This window comes from Lathyrus oleraceus, chromosome 5 (genome assembly GCF_024323335.1).
Source record: "Lathyrus oleraceus cultivar Zhongwan6 chromosome 5, CAAS_Psat_ZW6_1.0, whole genome shotgun sequence".
Classification (NCBI taxonomy): domain Eukaryota; kingdom Viridiplantae; phylum Streptophyta; class Magnoliopsida; order Fabales; family Fabaceae; genus Lathyrus; species Lathyrus oleraceus.
In genome coordinates, this window is record NC_066583.1 from 544251097 (window position 1) to 544270843 (window position 19747).

A 19747-nucleotide genomic window follows, 5' to 3' on the forward strand; every position below is an offset into this window, starting at 1 on the left:
AAGACATCGCGTCTTATGCCTACGTATCTCATCTGGGATGAGAATCAGAGCAAACCGTAGTTCGGCTAACTACGGGGGTTATGGATTGGGTTTTGGACGAACGACGTTACTATTACCGGATGCTCGACCTTTAGAGACTTACTCGCCTGTAGTAGAAGGAGTTAACGTGTTCTTAGGAGAAGAAAAATCAATGAGTTGGTAGGGTTAGGGATGCTCATGCAAAAAGGCAGTCCTTGACGAAGGAACCGCGCTACCTGTGGGGATACGAACACATACAAAACAAACAAGCATAAAGTAAACGTGCCAACAAGGCAATCAGAATAAATCTCCCAAATGGTATCCCACAAGCAAAGTGGAATATCCAGCGAGCTATCCCTACAAAAGTAATGTGAGGCTTCACAAAAACTCAACAAAAGGGTTAGTGAAACACGATAAGGATTAGGAGAAAACATGATATGACAAACGTAAGTCAGATTAGAGCAAAACAGAAAAAAGCAAATGCTACTTGTCGCATTACGTGAAAAACCGGCGGGAAAACGAAACAACAGAGCCGCCACCGTGCGTTATTTATCCCAAAGAAGGGAAAGGAAACGCTCAAAGTAAACCTGGAAAGGAATGGTCTCGCGACCAGAGATGGATGGGTACGGGAGTCGATTATGCGAAGGGAAGGTATTAGCACCCCTACGCATCCGTCGTACTCGACGGGATCCACGCTCAAAAGGAAGGATAAGGTTGCTAGAAACTGCTCACAAACTGCACATACACTGGAAACAAACACCGACGAAAGACGGAAGAAGGTAACTCGACAGGATGTCGCATCCTGGTCCTACGTAGTTTGTTAGACAGAAACATCAGAGTCGACGTAGTTCGGGACAAGGGGAAACGTGCTCGCTAGGACATTGCATCCTATGCATACGTATCTTCTCTAACCAGAGTAAGAATCAGAGCACTCGTAGCTCGGCTAACGCACGCCAAACAAAACACACAAACTGGAAACCGACTGCCAATCGCTGGACTTACGTCAAACTCCACACAAACACACACAGGAAACCAACTGCCAATCGTTGGACTTACGTCAGACTCCAACACAACACAAAGGGGTTGAAAAAGCAAAAGGTTTCCCGGAGAGATCAGCTCCATCTCCTGCCTACGTACCTCATCTGGTATGAGGATTAGGACGACATAGTTCCCCTTAACAGGGAAAGAACTTCTAACCTAACTAGAGACAAAGGGAGATAACAAACTACTAGGGAGACTACGACTCGAGCCTAGAAGTTGTCATGCATACGATCCCTATGTTGAGGTTTCTATCCTAACTTGCACAGGAAGCAAGCTAGCCTAAACAACACAATCAATCACAAGCACAAAAGCAAGCACTATATGCAAACAATTGGCTCACACAAGGCTAGGCTTTAATCAAGGTGTCAAGTCAACCTCGACAAACAAGCCAACTAGAATGGGGTGTGGTTAGCTTTTCACCCTAACATTGAGAGTTAGGGTGAAGCAGATGAAATGGGAAGTGAGGGTAAGACCTCACAGCTCTTATCCCTGGCCTGGGAGAGCTTCAGACAATGAAAGTGTGGGAGTCCAGAATGTGGGACTCTACTCCACATGACTGACACAACAGGATCTTGGGTTTTGATTCAAAGTGCATCAACACAATGGTGTGAGCAGGATGAATGACTCAACTGAATAGCAGGGGATGGATTGCACATCCCTTGTATCTTCCAATGCCTCTTCACTTAGGAGGTCTTTGAATGTACAAGGCAAAATATTAAACAATCACAAACATTTCCTCTTAAGGAGGGCTTCAGACAGGTGCCTACCAATAACAGTAGGTCTTCCAGACTACATGAAGTCAGAGAATTATACCTTAGTGGTAAGCAAACCACAAGCTAGCAATGCAAAGTTCAAATGAACTTAAAACAACTTAGGTACCTGTGGAAACATCTAAACCAATCAGTACAAAACTCAGACAACAGTCAATAGTCAAAAATCAAACAGACAGGCAAAGCCAATCAAACAACAAATGAGCAAGCCATAAACACAAGTGAACCCTCATCAAGGCCTACAAAACACACAAAGGTTAGCAAATGACAACAATTGACCAAGCTTAAATGAATGAGCCCCTTCCATCATGGAAATGTACACTTGAACCTGAAATTCACAATCCACATGGTAAGTCCAAACAACTAGGTCAAAGCCTAGGGTCAAAAGAGGATCAAAAATCCAAAACAGAAGCTCAAACTTGACATGAGTCATGTTTAATCAATCAAGAACAAGTCCTAAAAAGGACCAAAGCAAAATCAATAAGCAAAGCCATGTAACAAGCAAGTGAAGTCAATGACCAATTCAAGGCACACATTTGAACATCATGAAGAGAAAATGCACATTAAATCAGAAATGACTCAAACAATCTTGGCAATTTTTATGAGCATACAACATGTCCAATACAAACACCATGCCAAAAATTGTAAACAGAAGAGTTCAATTGGTCTATCAATGGAAATGATCAAATAGGACATCCAATTGTGTGACATGCATTGTCACACCATATTAACATGTGCATAAAACAGGGATGGAACATGGGAAAAATGTCAAACCAAATCCAAAATGTTCATCAATGTGTTAAGAATCTACACACAAAATTTCATGGTCAATGGATTATTTTTGAGCATTTTATGATGGAAAGAACAAGGCAATGTCATAAATGGATACATGTTCAATCATCCTAGAGCAAAATAATTTTCCAGCCAGGCACAACTTGCAAATTCATGCTCATTAAAAAATAGACAAACCAAGGAACACATAGCAAAAAATTGGGATTTAATTGATGCATTTTTCAATTTTATATGATATTATGAAGTTTGGGAAACATTTGAAATCAAAGCATGAACAAGCATGGCAAAATATGTGAAAAATGGCAAGGCAATTTGAAAACAGGACGCGCCAAGGATCGAACACGGGTGGTTTTTGAATTTGGAGCGCCAGTGCGTATGAAACGCACCATTTCATTTAATAGGTGGCAGTCAATTGCTTGCATGGCCAAGTCAACGCGTTGTAAGCCAATGGAACTGATAGGTAAGCGCATGCGTGGGCCAATCAGGGTGAAGCCCTAGTACAGCATGGCGAATAACCAGGAAGCATTGCCAATTTCCAGAACCGTTTCCTAAAGATGAACTTCATCTTCTTCGTGAGGAAGAAGATGAACAGTGCACAAGCTCAACAATTTTTCAGCAAAATTTTCCAGAAATCCAAAGTAATTACATCAACATGTAGCACTTTCAATGGAGATAATGGATCGAGTATTGGCCAAGCATGAATCAACACAAACAAATAGAATCGAGCAAAAGAAAGTTCATACAAAAAACTTGAATCAACCCTAAATCAGTCAATAGTGCATCAAATAACACGATTCTTTCACCAGAATTACCAGGAGAACAAGATCTACAATAATGTATACATGGATTTCAAAATTAAAAGGTTCGAATTATGACCTCTTGAAGAACAGCCAGCTGAAATTCGTGCTACAAAGCTCAGCAATGATCCAGAACTCTTCTACAATGCTTGTTAAGATGATTAATTGAGAGATTGAAGCTTAAACACACATGAATCCAGTAGAATTTGAAACTTCCATTAATGTTTCAAGCTTCATGTATGGTCAAAAGTGGCACGAATTCCTCTAATTCCACGTCCAATCTTGCTCAGAAACACTTCATGATCATGATTCCAACAAGAGAAGTGATTTTTGTGTGAGAAAATTGAAAGTTCTTGGTGAGAGCAAAATTTGATCAATTTTGGGATCTAGATCTGAAAACTGTGGTTAATGGTAAATGCAATTGTGATTATCCTTATATATAACTTGCTAATCATTCTGAAAACATGTTTAAGCCAAAGCTAAGTGAGATTAACAGGTTATAAGGTATATGAGAAAATTGGATTTTCACCCCATGCATGAAATGCACGCGTGAACAGTGTATGATGCTGATCCAAAACCACTTAAACAAGGCCCATGCACACTTTGGAAGTGGTATTTTATGCATATGATCATCCAAATTGATTTTAGCAACTTTCCTTCAAAAAACTTCATGAATGAACATATAATCATGCAAAGGAATTTCATGCCATGTAATGAAATGTTTGGAAAGTGCATGTCATGATGAACAAAATGCAAAAAGAACCACCAAAATTGGAGCCTTGGTTCAAAAGTTATGCCCATTTCAATTTTTAAGCACACTTTGCCATGATTGGATCATATCTCCTCAACCACACATCATAAATCCATGATCTTGGACTTTTTGGAAATGGGAGAGAAAGATCTTCAACTTTCATGTTCAACAAAATTTTATTTGAAGCTTTCTTGATGATGTAAAATTGAGTTGAAGTTGGTCCAAAACCTTTCCATTTTTGGAAATTTCAAATTATGGGTCACTTTCTATTTTGGGAAATTTTTGACTTGACTTCAAATTCTTCAATGTGAGTGTTTGAAATGTCAAATGAGACTTGTTTGAACATGAATGAAGTATCTCTAATCACTTCCCACCTCCAAATCCACAATTGACTTTGTAGTTGACTTTTGTGGACTTTAGATGACTAGGGCATGCACTGATGAATGTTGAGCTTCAACACTTGGCCAAGTTGCTTCAAAATGATCCTTGGGTCATGTAAGCTCATTGGAATCACCATAGGGCTTTCATCTCATCGAAAATACTCTTGCTCTCTTGCACAGTTGAATCTCCTGACCAGTCTTGACTGATGATATGTAACATGTTATGCAATGCTAATGCAATCTTAATGACCTAAAAATGAAATGACTGTACAAATGAGAGGTGCAAATTTGAGGTACTACACTATTGTCGCGATCGCTACTGTCTCGCCTAGCGAAGGCTTGGCGAAGCGTCGCTGCGTGCTCGCCTAGCGAAGGTGTTAGCGAGCGCCTGCGGGTTTTGGATTTTTCATGGATAACAGTATGGTTTCAGAAACCTCAAACCCTGTGGCATACACTTCAGAAATTAAACGATTAAGCATTCAAGGCATTATTTATACATTCATACATAATTATGAACTCGTGGGCAAAAACCTAATGAAATTCATCCATCATACCTCAAACATTGAGAGTATTCAACTTCAAAGCACAAAGGTAATGGGAATAAGGGCAAACCTGATTGGAGAGATCGGTTGAAATCAAATGGCACGGCTGGATTTGCAAACCAATGTTAGGGTTTGCTTGAGCTGAAAGTGTGTGAGTCAGAATGAACCTTTCAGAGTTGCCTGGAGGTTGCTACAAATTAATTCTCACTCTCTCTGTCTAGATTTCTCTCCAGGTTTTGTCCAGGGTTTTGTTTCAATGAAAACTCTAGTATTTATAGCCTAATATTGGTAGCTTAGTGGGCTTTTGAGAGAGGTCCAAGTCTGAGATTTTTTCTTTTATTTTATTTTTTATTTTATTTTATTTTATTTTCGTTTTTCGTTTTTTTTTTTCAAAACACGCGGAATTCGCCTAGCGAGCATGACATCTCATGAACAACCCTTTGCTCCTTCAAGATTAACGTTTTGACTGCCGAATAGACCCCTGTTGGAAGTAACTCAAGTCTTTCCCTTGTGTTGACTGATCATCTAAATAGAACCCACAAAGTGTCCTGGATGATGTTCAAGCTTCTTAGAGCTAATCCAGATTGACATGATAAAATGCAATGTATCTAATGTTAAATGACCTAAAATGAATGCGTGAATAAGGAGGGCAGATTTTGGGGTGTTACCGAGTGCACTTAAGATAAGAGAATGGCATAGTCTTGTCGACTTGTGTGGAGTTATTCCTTAGCAAGTTGACTTGCAAGCCCATTCACTTGGTGGAGGTCATGTTGGGATCAATAATGTCACACAAGTAAGTTGTGGTTAGACATTACTTTTTCCAATATAGACCTTAGAAGCCAAGGACCTTAGTTTACCAAACCCATCTTGGCCTATTCGTAGGATGTAGTGCGAAAGTCGTTCAAGTGTAAGATTTGATACGATTGTTACGTGATACTACACTCATAAGAGTCTCTCTTGAGAATATTTTTGGAATACGAGTAGTCGTTTCTCCGATAATATCCAAAAGATGGGATGATGACTATGGGAACCTTTTGTAGAACATGTTTGGCAGGTTTAAACCTTAGTACACTCCTTTTGGGTGGTTCTTAACCTAAACTCCATGCTCGTGACTTGCAACAAACCCTTGATTCATGGTTGATCCGTTAAGGTATCCTTAATATCAATGGAACTGGGGTGTTGATACGGTGTAAACCATAATCCACCAAAATGGATGGTTGATATTAAGGATAACATGATCCATCCCATGACCTTTGTTTGGTGTGCTTTGCTTGATCCTTGAGAGTGATTGTTACATTCATGCATCCATGCATCCATTTGCATCCATATCATCAATAATAATAAAATCTTCAAGGAACTTAAGAGGTGTATTTGCAAATTTTTCAAACATGGAAAGACCAAGAAGGAATACAAAGAAGTACAGTTTCAGACAACCAGACTTGAAAGAGCTAAGGAAATTGACATCCTATGTATTAGATCCTTTGGGTTTCAAGGCTCGTTTTGGGAAGCTTCTCCCTCTTCTGACTACTCAGGTGGATGAAGGATTGATGAGTGTATTGGTGCAGTTTTATGATCCCTTGTACCGTTGCTTCACGTTTCTGGATTTCCAGCTTTTGCCTACCCTTGAGGAGTATGCTTATCTTGTGGGTATACCTATCCTGGACCAGTTGCCGTTCAGTGGCCTGGAGAGTATTCCTACTTCTCAAGAGATAGTTGACATGTTACATATAGATGAATCTCTGGTTGGTGCTCATATGACTACCAAAGGTGGAATTCAAGGTCTCCCTTCTGAGTTCCTCATTGCTCAAGCCACTATATATGGGAAGGCCATGAGTGAGGATGCCTTTGAAGCCATATTTGTACTTCTCATCTATGGATTGGTATTGTTCCCCAACATCGACAAGTTTGTGGATGTGAACGCTATTAGGATCTTCTCTACTCTTAATCCCGTTCCGACTCTGTTGGGCGATACCTACTTCTCTTTGCATATGAGGAATGCAAAGGGTGGTGGCACCATTGTGTGTTGTTTGCCTCTGTTGTATAAGTGGTTTATTTCTCACTTACCTCAGACGGTCGCTTTCAAGGAGAACAAGGAATGTCTACGGTGGTCCACGAGACTCATGTTTCTCACTAATGATGATATCTCTTGGTATAACCGTGTGTATGATGGTGTGCATATTATTGACTCTTGTGGCGAATTCTCCAATGTACCTCTTCTTGGTACGCATGGTGGGATTAACTACAACCCTTTTTTGGCACGTCGTCAGCTTGGGTTCCCCCTAAAGGATAAACCTAATAACATTCTGTTAGAGGGTGTATTCTTTCAAGATGGTAAAGATCCCCAAGGCTTGAAAGCTAGGATGGTCTGCGCTTGGCGCAAGATTCATAAGAAAGGAAGGAAAGAGTTGGGTCCTAAGTATTGCATCGCTTTGGAGCCTTACACTGTTTGGGTTAGGAAGAGGGCGTCTGAGTATCTCATGCCTTACGAGTATCCGAGACCTACACCTATGATTATGGCTGGGCCTTCAACCCTCCCTAATCAAGGAGTAGAGGAGTTGAGAGACGAACACCGTTCACGTGCCTGGATCCGTGAACGTGACGAGTTGCTTCAGCAGATTAGGGAGAAGGATGCGTTGATTGAGTTTCTTGAGCATCAGGTTATTGATGACCCTGATGATGTATGGACTTCTCTACTTCCTCAGTCTTCTAAGTTCTGGAAGAGGAGGTATGATCGACTCGCCAAAGAGAAGGCCGATATGGAGGAAGCCTATGAGAGGGAGGTGAAAAGGCTTTGCGCATCTTATCTTCCTGTGTCCCGAGCTTTAGATGATTGTTTCTAGGGATCCATAGGATGATTATTTTCCTTTTCTCTTATATATGATTGACGATGCTGCACTTCTTTTCCCTGATATTATTTGATGAGATATTTCCATATGTGATAAAATGCTTAATATTTCCAAAATTTGCAAATAAAACTCTAAAGTTCCTTTGAAATAAAAAACAAATCATATGCACAAACATTGCATGCATCCCATGCATAAACAAGTTTTGTTTTCGGTCCCTTGCCATGTGGTCTAACTCTGTGTCCTTCATTTATTTTGAAGACAAGCTGACTCACCGGTACTACACTAGAGCCAACATTTCAAGACTGATGGATCACTTAGAGCAAGAGAACCACGAGCTGAAAGAGGAAGTGGCCAGATTGACTGCCCTAATGGAGTCATTCATGGCTTCCCAGAGCCAGTCTTCTCCGACACCCTTAACTCCTCCCTAGAGGACAGTTATATCCGAGATTGTCTCCTCTACTGTGCCCGCTGCCAGTGCACACTTTGTTCCAACAGCCATGCCAACCGGGTTCCCGTGGGGGATGCCTCCCAATTTCATGCCTGAGGGTCCTGTTCCCACCTTCGCTTCTCTGCCGGCATCTAGCCCGGTCCTTGCCATTCCTCCTCTTATCGTGCATACTTTGCCCAGGGTAGACGACACCATCTATCATTCTGAGTTGTCTGAGGGTCCAGATGTTTATCAAAAGATGGATGCTATGAACGATCAATTTCTTGAGCTTCGCAAGGAATTGAAATCTCTCAGAGGGAAGGATCTTTTCGGCAAGTCTGTTGCTAAACTCTGCCTAGTTCCAAATGTGAAGATCCCTATGAAATTCTAGGTCCCTGATTTTGAAAAGTACAAAGGAAATACTTGTCCTCTCAGCCACCTGGCCATGTATGCCAGGAAGATGTCGACTCAAACCGAAAATGACCAACTACTCATCCACTACTTTCAGGACAGTCTGTCCGGTGCCGCTTTGCGTTGGTACATGGGTTTAGACAGCGCAAACATCCGATCCTTCAATGATCTCGGCGAAGCCTTCGTCAAGCAGTACAAGTACAACGTGGATATGGCTCCCGATAGAGATCAATTGAGAGCCATGTCCCAGAAGGATAAAGAAACATTTAAGGAGTACGCCCAGAGGTAGCGAGAGGTGGCAGCACAGATCGTGCCTCCGCTAGAAGAGAAAGAGATGACTAAGATCTTTTTGAAGACTTTAAGTTCTTTTTATTATGAGCGGATGATTGCTAGCGCTCCTTCTGACTTCACCGAGATGGTGAATATGGGGATGCGTCTAGAAGAAGGGGTCCGTGAAGGACGTCTGACCAGAGAAGAAGGCTCTTCTGCCAAACGTTATGGGGCGTTTGGAAAGAAGAAAGATGGAGAGGCACATGATGTGACCTCCCATGAGAAACCAAGAAGACCCTCTGTGAGGAGGAAGACTGTGTGTCCCGCCAGTAACCAGCACCAGGTGGCTCATATAGCACCTGTCTTTAGAGATAATCAACAGTACCAGCAACATAGCAACAATCAACAACCACCTCAGCAATATCAGCCACAACAGCTCTGTCCACAACAGCAGGCCTGCCAGCCTCGCAACAGTAATCAGACCAACACAAGTTACGAGAGGAAAAAGGTCACTTTTGATCCTATTTTGATGACGTACGCAGAGTTATATCCCTCTTTGATAGAGAGGAAGTTGATCACTCCGAGAGACCCACCGGCTATACCTGCTAAACCCCAGTGGTGGTATAAGCCCGAATTACATTATGTTTACCATTTTGGTGCTCCCGGCCACGACATAGAGAATTGCTATCCTTTGAAGACCAAGGTTCAGGACCTTGTGAGGTGTGGCATCCTGTGTTTTGAGGACGTAGGTCCTAATGTGAAGAAGAACCCATTGCCCGAGCATGGGAAATCTATCAACATGGTCCAGGGTTGCCCTGGCAAATACAAGGTCAAATATGTCAGTCATATTCGACAATCTCTGGTCGAGATGCATCGTTTGCTATGTGATTATAGTCATTATGAGCATGACCATGATGGGTGTCGAGTCTGCTCTGTTAACCGATTGGGTTGTTGCCAGGTGCGCAAGGATGTTCAGGAAATGCTGGACGAAGGAGTCATTGAGATCCTTCAAAATAGAAATGTTGACGAAGATGCTGATGAGGTTAACGTAATTTCTCCAGTATTTCGGATCCCCGAGCCTGTTATCATCAAGTACAATGGTAGCAAGCAGAAGGCTTCTCCCGCTCTGATCATTAAGCCTGTTGGTCCTCTGCCTTACTCCGCTGAAAAGGCAGTTCCCTATCGCTACAACGTTGTAGCAGTAGAGAATGGGAAAGAGGTGACCTTGCCCTCTTCTTCTGTTGTGAATATTGCCGATGTTAGCGGTTTGACCCGTAGTGGCCGTGTATTTTCAGCACCGCCGAAGCCTCAAATTAATGCGAATTTTGTTGAACGCCTGATCGGGAACGCTGTGAATTCTCCGAATCCGGCACTTATTGTTAAGCCCTCCTCCGTACTGAAAACTCCGACTTCTGTTGGCCCGAGCGGCAATGTGAAAGAATACTGTGATGAGATGCTGAGACTCATCAAAAGAAGCGAGTACAATGTTGCAGACCAGCTTCTACAAACGCCATCCAAAATATCTATGTTATCCTTACTCTTAAATTCAGAACCACACCGAGAGGCTCTGCAGAAGGTGTCGGATGTGGCATATGTAGATCACGATGTCACTTTGGAGCAATTCGATAGCATTGTTGCAAACATTACTGCTTGTAACAACCTGAACTTTTGTGACTCTGATCTCCCTGAGGAGGGAAGAGACCACAACTTGGCTTTACACATATCTATGAATTGCAAAGACGACGCCATGTCCAATGTGCTGGTGGACACCGGGTCATCATTGAACGTATTTCCAAAGTCCACTCTCTCAAAGCTATCATATCAAGGGCCTCCCATGAGGCAGAGTGGAGTAGTTGTGAAGGCTTTCGATGGGTCTCGCAAAACCGTGATTGGGGAAGTTGATCTCCCAATCAAGATCGGACCAAGTGATTTTCAGATTACCTTCCAGGTTATGGACATTCACCCATCGTATAGTTGTCTCTTAGGCAGACCATGGATTCACGAGGCAGGCGCCGTGACGTCCACCCTACACCAGAAATTGAAATTCGTGAAAAATAAGAAGCTGGTAGTGGTAGGGGGAGAAAGGGCTCTCCTGGTTAGCCATTTGTCTTCCTTCTCTTACATAGATGCTGAGGTTGAAGTTGGAACTCCTTTCCAAGCGTTATCTATTGCTGAGCCTACTGAGAAAAGAGCTCCTTCATTTGCTTCCTACAAAGATGCAAAGTTGGCCATTGAGCGTGGTGCAATTGCTGGTCTAGGAAAAATGATTGAGTTAGAAGACAACGAATCCCGGGCTGGCATAGGCTTTTCTTCTGGTACTTTCAACAAGCAAGGGTTATTCAAGAGTGAAGGTTTCATCCACACTGGTCTAGATGAGGAGGTCGTTGCCGTTTTAGAAGAAGATACAAAGGATTCTGGCAACTTCATCATCCCTGGTGGGGTCTGCAACAATTGGGTCGCTGTGGATATTCCAACAGTTATCCATAAGTCATAGTAATGATCACTTTGTTTAAAAACCCTTCTCCCATGCCAAAAGGAGGAGTGATGACATTGTTGGCGCATAAATGCAATGATATTTTCATTCAATAAATTCATGTTAAATGTTTGTTTTTCCATTTATTTTCCCTTTTTGCTTTTTGCATGAAATTGGTGATCACATAAAACCCTAAAAAATAGAATAAAATCAATCTTTCCATATGCATAATGATTTGCCTTGTTTGAATTCTAAGAGCTTTTCATATCCAAAATAATTATGCAGGTTGATCAAACCCATTGAACATAATGACCCAACGCCATCTCCCAATTTTGAATTCCCTGTATTTGAGGCAGAGGAAGATGATGTTGAAGAGATTCGTGATGAGATTACCCGTCTACTTGAGCATGAAGAGAAGATCATTCAGCCGCATCTTGAGAATCTGGAAACAGTCAACTTGGGGTCTGAGGATTGTGTGCGAGAGGTAAAGATTGGGGCACTCCTGGAAGAGTTTGTTAAGAAGGGGTTGATCGAATTGCTACGAGAATATGTTGACATCTTTTCCTGGTCATATGAAGACATGCCTGATCTAGATACTGATATTGTGCAACATTTCCTACCTTTAAAGCCTGAGTGCGTGCCTGTGAAGCAGAAACTCAGAAGAACTCATCCTGATATGGCAGTGAAGATCAAAGAGGAAGTTCAGAAGCAAATTGATGCGGGGTTCCTGGTGACTTCTATATATCCTCAATGGATGGCCAATATTGTGCCCGTGCCTAAGAAAGATGGAAAAGTCCGGATGCGTGTGGATTATAGAGATTTGAATAAAGCTAGTCCGAAAGATGATTTCCCTCTACCACATATTGATATGTTGGTAGATAATACAGCTAAATTCAAGGTCTTCTCGTTTATGGATGGATTTTCCGGATATAATCAGATTAAAATGGCACCCGAGGACATGGAGAAGACAACATTCATCACACCTTAGGGAACATTCTGTTATCGAGTGATGCCCTTCGGTTTGAAGAACGCCGGAGCCACGTATCAACGAGCTATGACCACCTTGTTTCATGATATGATGCACAAGGAGATTGAGGTATATGTTGACGATATGATTGCTAGGTCAAGAACGGAAGTTAAACATGTGGAGCATTTGTTGAAGCTTTTCCAGCGTTTGAGGAAATATAAGCTTCGTCTAAATCCCAACAAGTGTACATTTGGAGCCCGTTCTGGCAAGTTATTGGGCTTCATTGTTAGCGAAAGAGGTATTAGGGTTGATCCTGCAAAGGTCAAAGCAATACAAGAGATGCTTGCGCCCAAAACTGAGAAGCAAGTCCGAGGTTTTCTTGGCCGCTTGAATTATATCTCCAGATTCATATCCCACATGACTGCCACATGTGCGCCTATATTCAAGCTCCTCCGGAAAGATCAGTCCCATGATTGGACCGAGGATTGCCAGAAAGCTTTTGACAGTATTAAAGAATATCTGTCTGAGCCTCCGATTCTGTCTCCGCCTGTAGAGGGAAGACCTTTGATCATGTATCTGACTGTTCTTGAAGACTCGATGGGTTGTGTCCTTGGTCAGCAAGACGAATCAGGGAAGAAGGAGTATGTTATTTACTACCTGAGTAAGAAGTTCACTGATTGTGAGTCTCGATACTCAATGCTTGAAAAGACATGTTGTGCTTTGGCATGGGCTGCTAAGCGCTTACGCCAGTATATGATAAATCATACGACTTGGTTGATATCCAGAATGGATCCAATCAAGTACATCTTCGAGAAGCCTGCTTTAAGAAGGAGAATTGCCTGTTGGCAGATGTTGTTATCTGAGTATGATATTGAGTATCGAGCTCAAAAGGCTATTAAAGGTAGTATCTTGGCTGACCATTTGGCACATCAGCCTATTGAAGATTATCAGTCAGTTCAATATGACTTCCCGGATGAGGAAATTCTGTATTTGAAAGTAAAAGATTGCGATGAGCCTACACTTGATGAAGCGCCAGAGCCTGGTTCCAAATGGAGTATGGTGTTTGATGGCGCTGTAAATCAGTATGGAAATGGTATTGGGGCCGTGATTATTACTCCTCAGGGCGCACATATTCCTTTTACAACAAGGTTAACTTTCAAATGCACGAATAATATGGCTGAGTATGAGGCATGTATTATGGGATTGGAGGAGTGCATTGATCTAAGGATCAAGCATTTTGATGTATATGGTGATTCGGCCCTCGTTGTTAATCAGTTTAAGGGTGAATGGGAAACGAATTAGCCTGGCCTCATTCCATACAGAGATTATGCGAGGAGGATTTCAACGTTCTTTACTGAGGTTGACTTCCATCATATTTCTCGAGATGAGAATCGGATGGCAGATGCTCTTGCTACGCTTGCTTCAATGATTGTGGTTAAATTGTGGAATGATGTCCCCAATATCACCGTGATGCGCTTGGACAGACCAGCTCATCTATTTGCAGTAGAAGAAGTAAAAGATGATAAGCCGTGGTATTATGATATCAAATGTTTCCTTCAGAACCAGGTTTACCTGCCTGGGGCATCTGTAAAAGATAGGAAGACTTTGAGGGATTGTCAGGCAGTTTCTACCTCAATGGCGAAGTGCTTTACAAAAGAAATTTTGACATGGTTCTGCTCAGATGCGTGGATAGACACGAAGCAGACCTGTTGATGACTGAGGTCCATGAGGGTTCATTTTGGACTCATTCCAATGGACATGCCATGGCAAGAAAGTTGTTGAGAGCGGGCTACTATTGACTGACAATGGAGTCTGACTGCTGCAAATTTGTGATCAAATGCCACAAGTGTCAGATTTATGCTGATAAGATTCATATTCCCCCGAAACTTTTGAATTTGATCTCATCACCATGGCCTTTCTCCATGTGGAGAATTGACATGATTGGCATGATAGAGCCGAAAGCGTCCAATGGACACAGATTTATTCTCGTAGCAATTGATTACTTCACCAAGTGGGTTGAAGCGGCGTCATATGCAAATGTGACCAGGCAGGTGGTCGTGAAGTTTATCAAGAATCAACTCATATGCCGATATTGTGTGCCATATAAGATCATTACTGATAATGGATCTAACTTGAATAACAAGATGATGAAAGAGTTGTGTAGTGAGTTCAAGATTGCACACCATAATTCCTCTCCGTACAGACCCAAGATGAACGGGGCTGTTGAAGCTGCTAATAAGAATATCAAGAAAATTATCCAGAAGATGGTTGTTACGTACAAAGATTGGCATGAGATGTTACCATTTGCTTTGCACGGATATCGTACATCTGTCCGGACTTCAATGGGGGCAACCCCTTTTTCTCTAGTTTATGGCATGGAGGCGGTACTCCCAGTAGAGGTGGAGATCCCATCAATGAGAGTCTTGATGGAGGCCAAGTTGACTGATGATGAATGGGTTCAGAGTCGTTATGACCAGCTGAACTTGATAGAAGAAAAGAGATTGACTGCCATGTGCCACGGTCAGTTATATCAGCAGAGGATGAAGAAAGCTTTTGATAAGAAGGTCAAGCCTCGTGTGTTTCGAGAAGGTGACCTTGTGCTCAAGAAAGTCTTGTCTTTCGTGCCCGAATCCAGGGGCAAGTGGACTCCGAACTATGAGGGCCTGTGTAAGACCCCAATTTTGTCCCTAAGATCCCTCATGGCATCATATCATATCATTGCATTGCCTCAAGGATCATTGTGCACCTTGCTTCCTTCCCTATGGGTGGGTTATCCCTTTGAGAGTGATTCTTGATCACCAAGCATGCTTGCATTTGTATGTCATTGCTTTTCTTTTTAACCACTAACCAAAAGTACAAATATATGTCATCTAATCTTTGTCTTGCAGATGAAGCAATCACAGGTCAAGGCAATTAAAGGCAGTCATTGAGCAATAGATGGTGGTCATTCTTGAGATTTGGACCTCACAATCATTCACAAGAGTTCATGATGTCATTTTGAAGCAAAATCCCAAGTGGTAGAGGCTTGAATTTCATCAGAACATTGCTTAAGTCATCTGAAGACCTAGAAAGTCAATTGCAAAGTCAACTGTGGATTTGGAGGTGGGAAGTGATTAGAAATACTTAATTCATGTTCAAACAAGTATCATTTGACATTTCAAACACTCACATTGAAGAATTTGAGGTCTAGTAAAAAATTTCCCAAAATAGAAAGTGACCTATAATTTGAATTTTCCAAAAATGGAAAGGTTTTGGACCAACTTCAACTTCATATTACATCATCAAGAAGGCTTCAAATGAAATTTTGTTGAACATGAAAGTTGTATATCTTTCTCTCCCATTTCCAAAAAGTCCAAGATCAAGGATTTCTCATGTGTGGTTAACGAGATATGATCAAATCATGGCAAACTATGCATGGAGCTTCAAATGAGCATAAATTTTCAACCAAAGCTCCAAAATGAGTGGTTCTTTTTGCAATATCTTTCTCTTGACCTCTAATTTCCAAATCATGCATCACATTACATGAATTGCCATCACATGATCACTTGTTAATCCATTGGTTTTTTGGAGGGAAATTTTAAAATTCAAAATTGGTGCATGGTTTGAACTTTTTGCCATCACCATTGGTTCCAAAATTGGATTTCAAGTGAAAATGAATCAAATTCGTGCACTGTTCACACATGCATTCCATGCATGAGGGTGAAAATCCAATTTGCACATACACCTTAAAACTTGACTAATCTCATTAGCAATTGGCTTAAGCATGATTTAAACATAATTAGCAAGGCATATATAAAGAAAATCATAACTGTTTTCAGGGATTAAGACTCACTTTTCAGATCTAGATCAAGAATCTCAAATTTTTCTCTCAAAAATTTCTTCCAAATTCTTCACATCCAAGCCATGGCAAATGCTAGATTCATGATCCTGAACCTCTGTTGAACAAGTTTGCACGTGGAATTGAAGCAAACAGTGCCATATTGAAGCATACTCAAAGATGGAAGCATCCATGGTGATTCCAAATTTTGGTAGATTCGTGCACAATTAAGCCTCAATCTCTCCTCCAATCATCTACACAAGCATCATAGAGAAGCTTTTGATCATTTCAAGCCTTGAACCAAGCCAATTCCAGCTTCTGCTCTTCAAGAGGTTACAAATCGACTCTCTTATTTTTGAATTTCATTGCCATGATGTTGTAGATCTAAGTGTGTTGGTTGCTCTGAGCTTTGAATCATGAATTTTGGTGCAAAATTGGCTGAGTTAGGTTGAATTAAAGTTTCATGCATGATTTTTCCATTGCTCGATTCTCTTTGTGTGTGTTGATTTAAGCTTAGCCATGCATGGATTTGTGATCTATGATGAAGGACCTACATGTTTGTGTATTCAATTGTGATTTCTGGAACATTTGTTCTTGATGTACGATGAACATGCTACTGTTCATGAGCTGCGCGATGAAGAAGATGAAGCTTAACCTCTGGCCACGGTTTTGGTCCGTTTGGGAACGGTTTCCTGCATGTGCATGTGTTAGCCTAGGTTTCATCCCTGATTGGTCCACGTATGCGCTCGCTTGGCACTATGATTCGCTCATGTTCGTTTGACCGCGCCACACAAGCATTGACCATGCCAGGTCAATAAATGAAACGCTGCGTTTCATGCTTGGCGCTCCTTTCATTTCAAATTCCCCCCTGGTTCGATTCCAGGCGACAGCGTTTTTCAAATGCTTCATATGTTTTTCTCCTTTTCCCTCCACTTTCCATATGCTATGCTTCTCATGTTTTTTTAAAATTTTTCACATCTTTAAAAATTCATATCAATTTGTAAACTCATCCAAAAATTACCAGGTTTTTTGCATTGTGATCCTTATTCTCTCAAGTTTTTATCATCATGATTTTTCAAGTTGTGCTTGGCTGGATAATTTTTTGTGCTAGAATGTTTGAACATGTATGCTTACTTGACCTTGCCTTGGTTATCATGTTGTGAAATGCTTGTCTTTGATCCCATGAATGTGAAATTTTGCATGATGAAACTACACACTTTGCTTGACATTTTGGTGTTGATTTGGCATTTTTATCAATTACCATTTCTATTTTATGATTGTGCTAAGTTGGTGTGACAATTTGTGTCACACCTTTTGATGTTCAACTTGTATGATGTGTTTGCCATGCCAAATGATCTCTAATTGCCCTGATTTTTTGTATGATGATCTTGTTAGATGTCTTGATTATGCTTGATTTTTGTTGGAATTATTTGAATCATTTCTGATTTAATTGAGATTTTTCATTCTGGTTGATCACATTTGAGCTTTAAAATTGCCTTGAACATCAATTGATCATGAAATGCTTTTGGTTAATGATTTTGATGTGAGACCTTTTGGAATGTGTCAAGATGTGATTGAAGTTGATTCATGTTAAATTTCAGCTTCTGTTTTGAATTTTTTCTCGATCTTTGACCCTAGGTTTTGACCTAGTGGTTTGTGGCTTATATTTGAGTTTTGATTTCAGGTTGATGATTCAAGTTCCATAGTTGATGATGCTTCTTCACTTAAGCATTGATGTTTGTCTTTGAATACTAATCTTTGTGTGTTTTGTAGGTTGATGTTAACTCATTTGAGTTTGACTTTTGGCTTACACATTTTGTACATTGGGATTGTTTGTTGCTTATTGACAGTTATCTGTTTGTCTGAGCATTGTACTAATTTGTTTAGTGTTTCCACAGGTACATAAGTTGCTTTAAGTTCACTTGAACTTTGCTTTTGCTTGGTTGCTTAACCATTTAGGTATCATCTCTTTTCTTCATGTAGTCTGGAAGACCTACTGTTATTGGTAGGCACCTGTCTGTAGTCCTCCTTAAGAGGCAATGCTTGTGTTTGTTTAATCTTTGTGCCAAGCAGGAAAAGTCCTCTTATGAGGAAATTGGCAGATAAAAGAGATGTGTAATCCATCTCCTGCTATTCAGTGTGTCATTCACCTTGCTCACACCATATGTTGATGCATTGTGAATCATAACCCAAGATCTTATAGAGCCAATCACTTGTGGAGAAGAGTTCCTACTTTCTGAACTCCCACACCGTCTATTGTTTAAAGCTCTCCCAGGCCAGGGATAAGAGCTATGAGGCACACCCCTCATCTCCATTTCACCTGCTTCACCCTAACTCTCAATGTTAGGGTTAAGAGCTCAAATTACCCCATTCCAGGTGACTGTAAAGTCTAACCTTGCTTGAGCCTAATTGATTGTATATAGTGTGTGCTAATTGACTTGGTTGATTGCTTACCTGATTCATCTGTGCATATTTGCTTATGTGTGCCTTGTGCATTTATCATCATTGATTGTACATCATTTCATGATCATTGTTCATATCTTTGTGACATCCTTGTTTGTCCATTGAGGAGTCAATTGTAAGTCCATTTATTGGCAGTTGTTTCCTATGATCTGGAAGGATTTGGGACTAAGACCATTGATTGGCATCCTATTTCCTTGGAGTCGAGTGAAAGACCATTTATTGGCAACTTGTTTCCTCTTGCTTATTACAGTTGTTTTGCTTATTGTATGTGAGGAGTCAATTGTAAGTCCATTTATTGGCAGTTGTTTCCTATAATCATTCTTTGGAGATTGGTATAAGTCCATTAATTGGCATCCGGTATCCATATTTTTTTGTTTCAGGAGATTGGTATAAGTCCATTGATTGGCATCATGTATCCATCTTTGTTGGCTTTGCCTGTTACTTTGTTTATCCGTTATTACTTGTTGCCTATTCCAAAGGAATCACTTGGATCATCTACATATGATCTCAAGAGGTGAACATCTAAGAAGTTTTACCTTCCTCACCCTCCCACCTTTTTATTCTTTGAACCTTCATTTGCATGTTAACCCAAACTTGAAAACAGTTGTGCAAACATTTTCATTTCTTTTCAAATTAGAAACCTAGGCCTTAAGCCTTTGATTTTCAAACTCCACTTTCATAATACTTCTTTTGAATTGATTCTAATCATACTTTGACCATCTTTTGTGAATAAATTCTAATTGGTTAATCCAACTCATTCAATTATTTTGTGGCTTTGTCCATTCTTGATAAGTTTTCATACATTAGCCATAGGTTTGATTTATCCTAGTTGGTTGATGTTAATCTCACCTTTTGTCCTTAGTGATTGAATTGTAAGACTCCCTTGCTTATTATAGGGTTAACCCCTCACTAGCAAGTTGAAGCTTTTCTCACATGGTGGACTTGTTGCTTGTATAAGGTTGAGTTTTCTCCCGTGGATAAC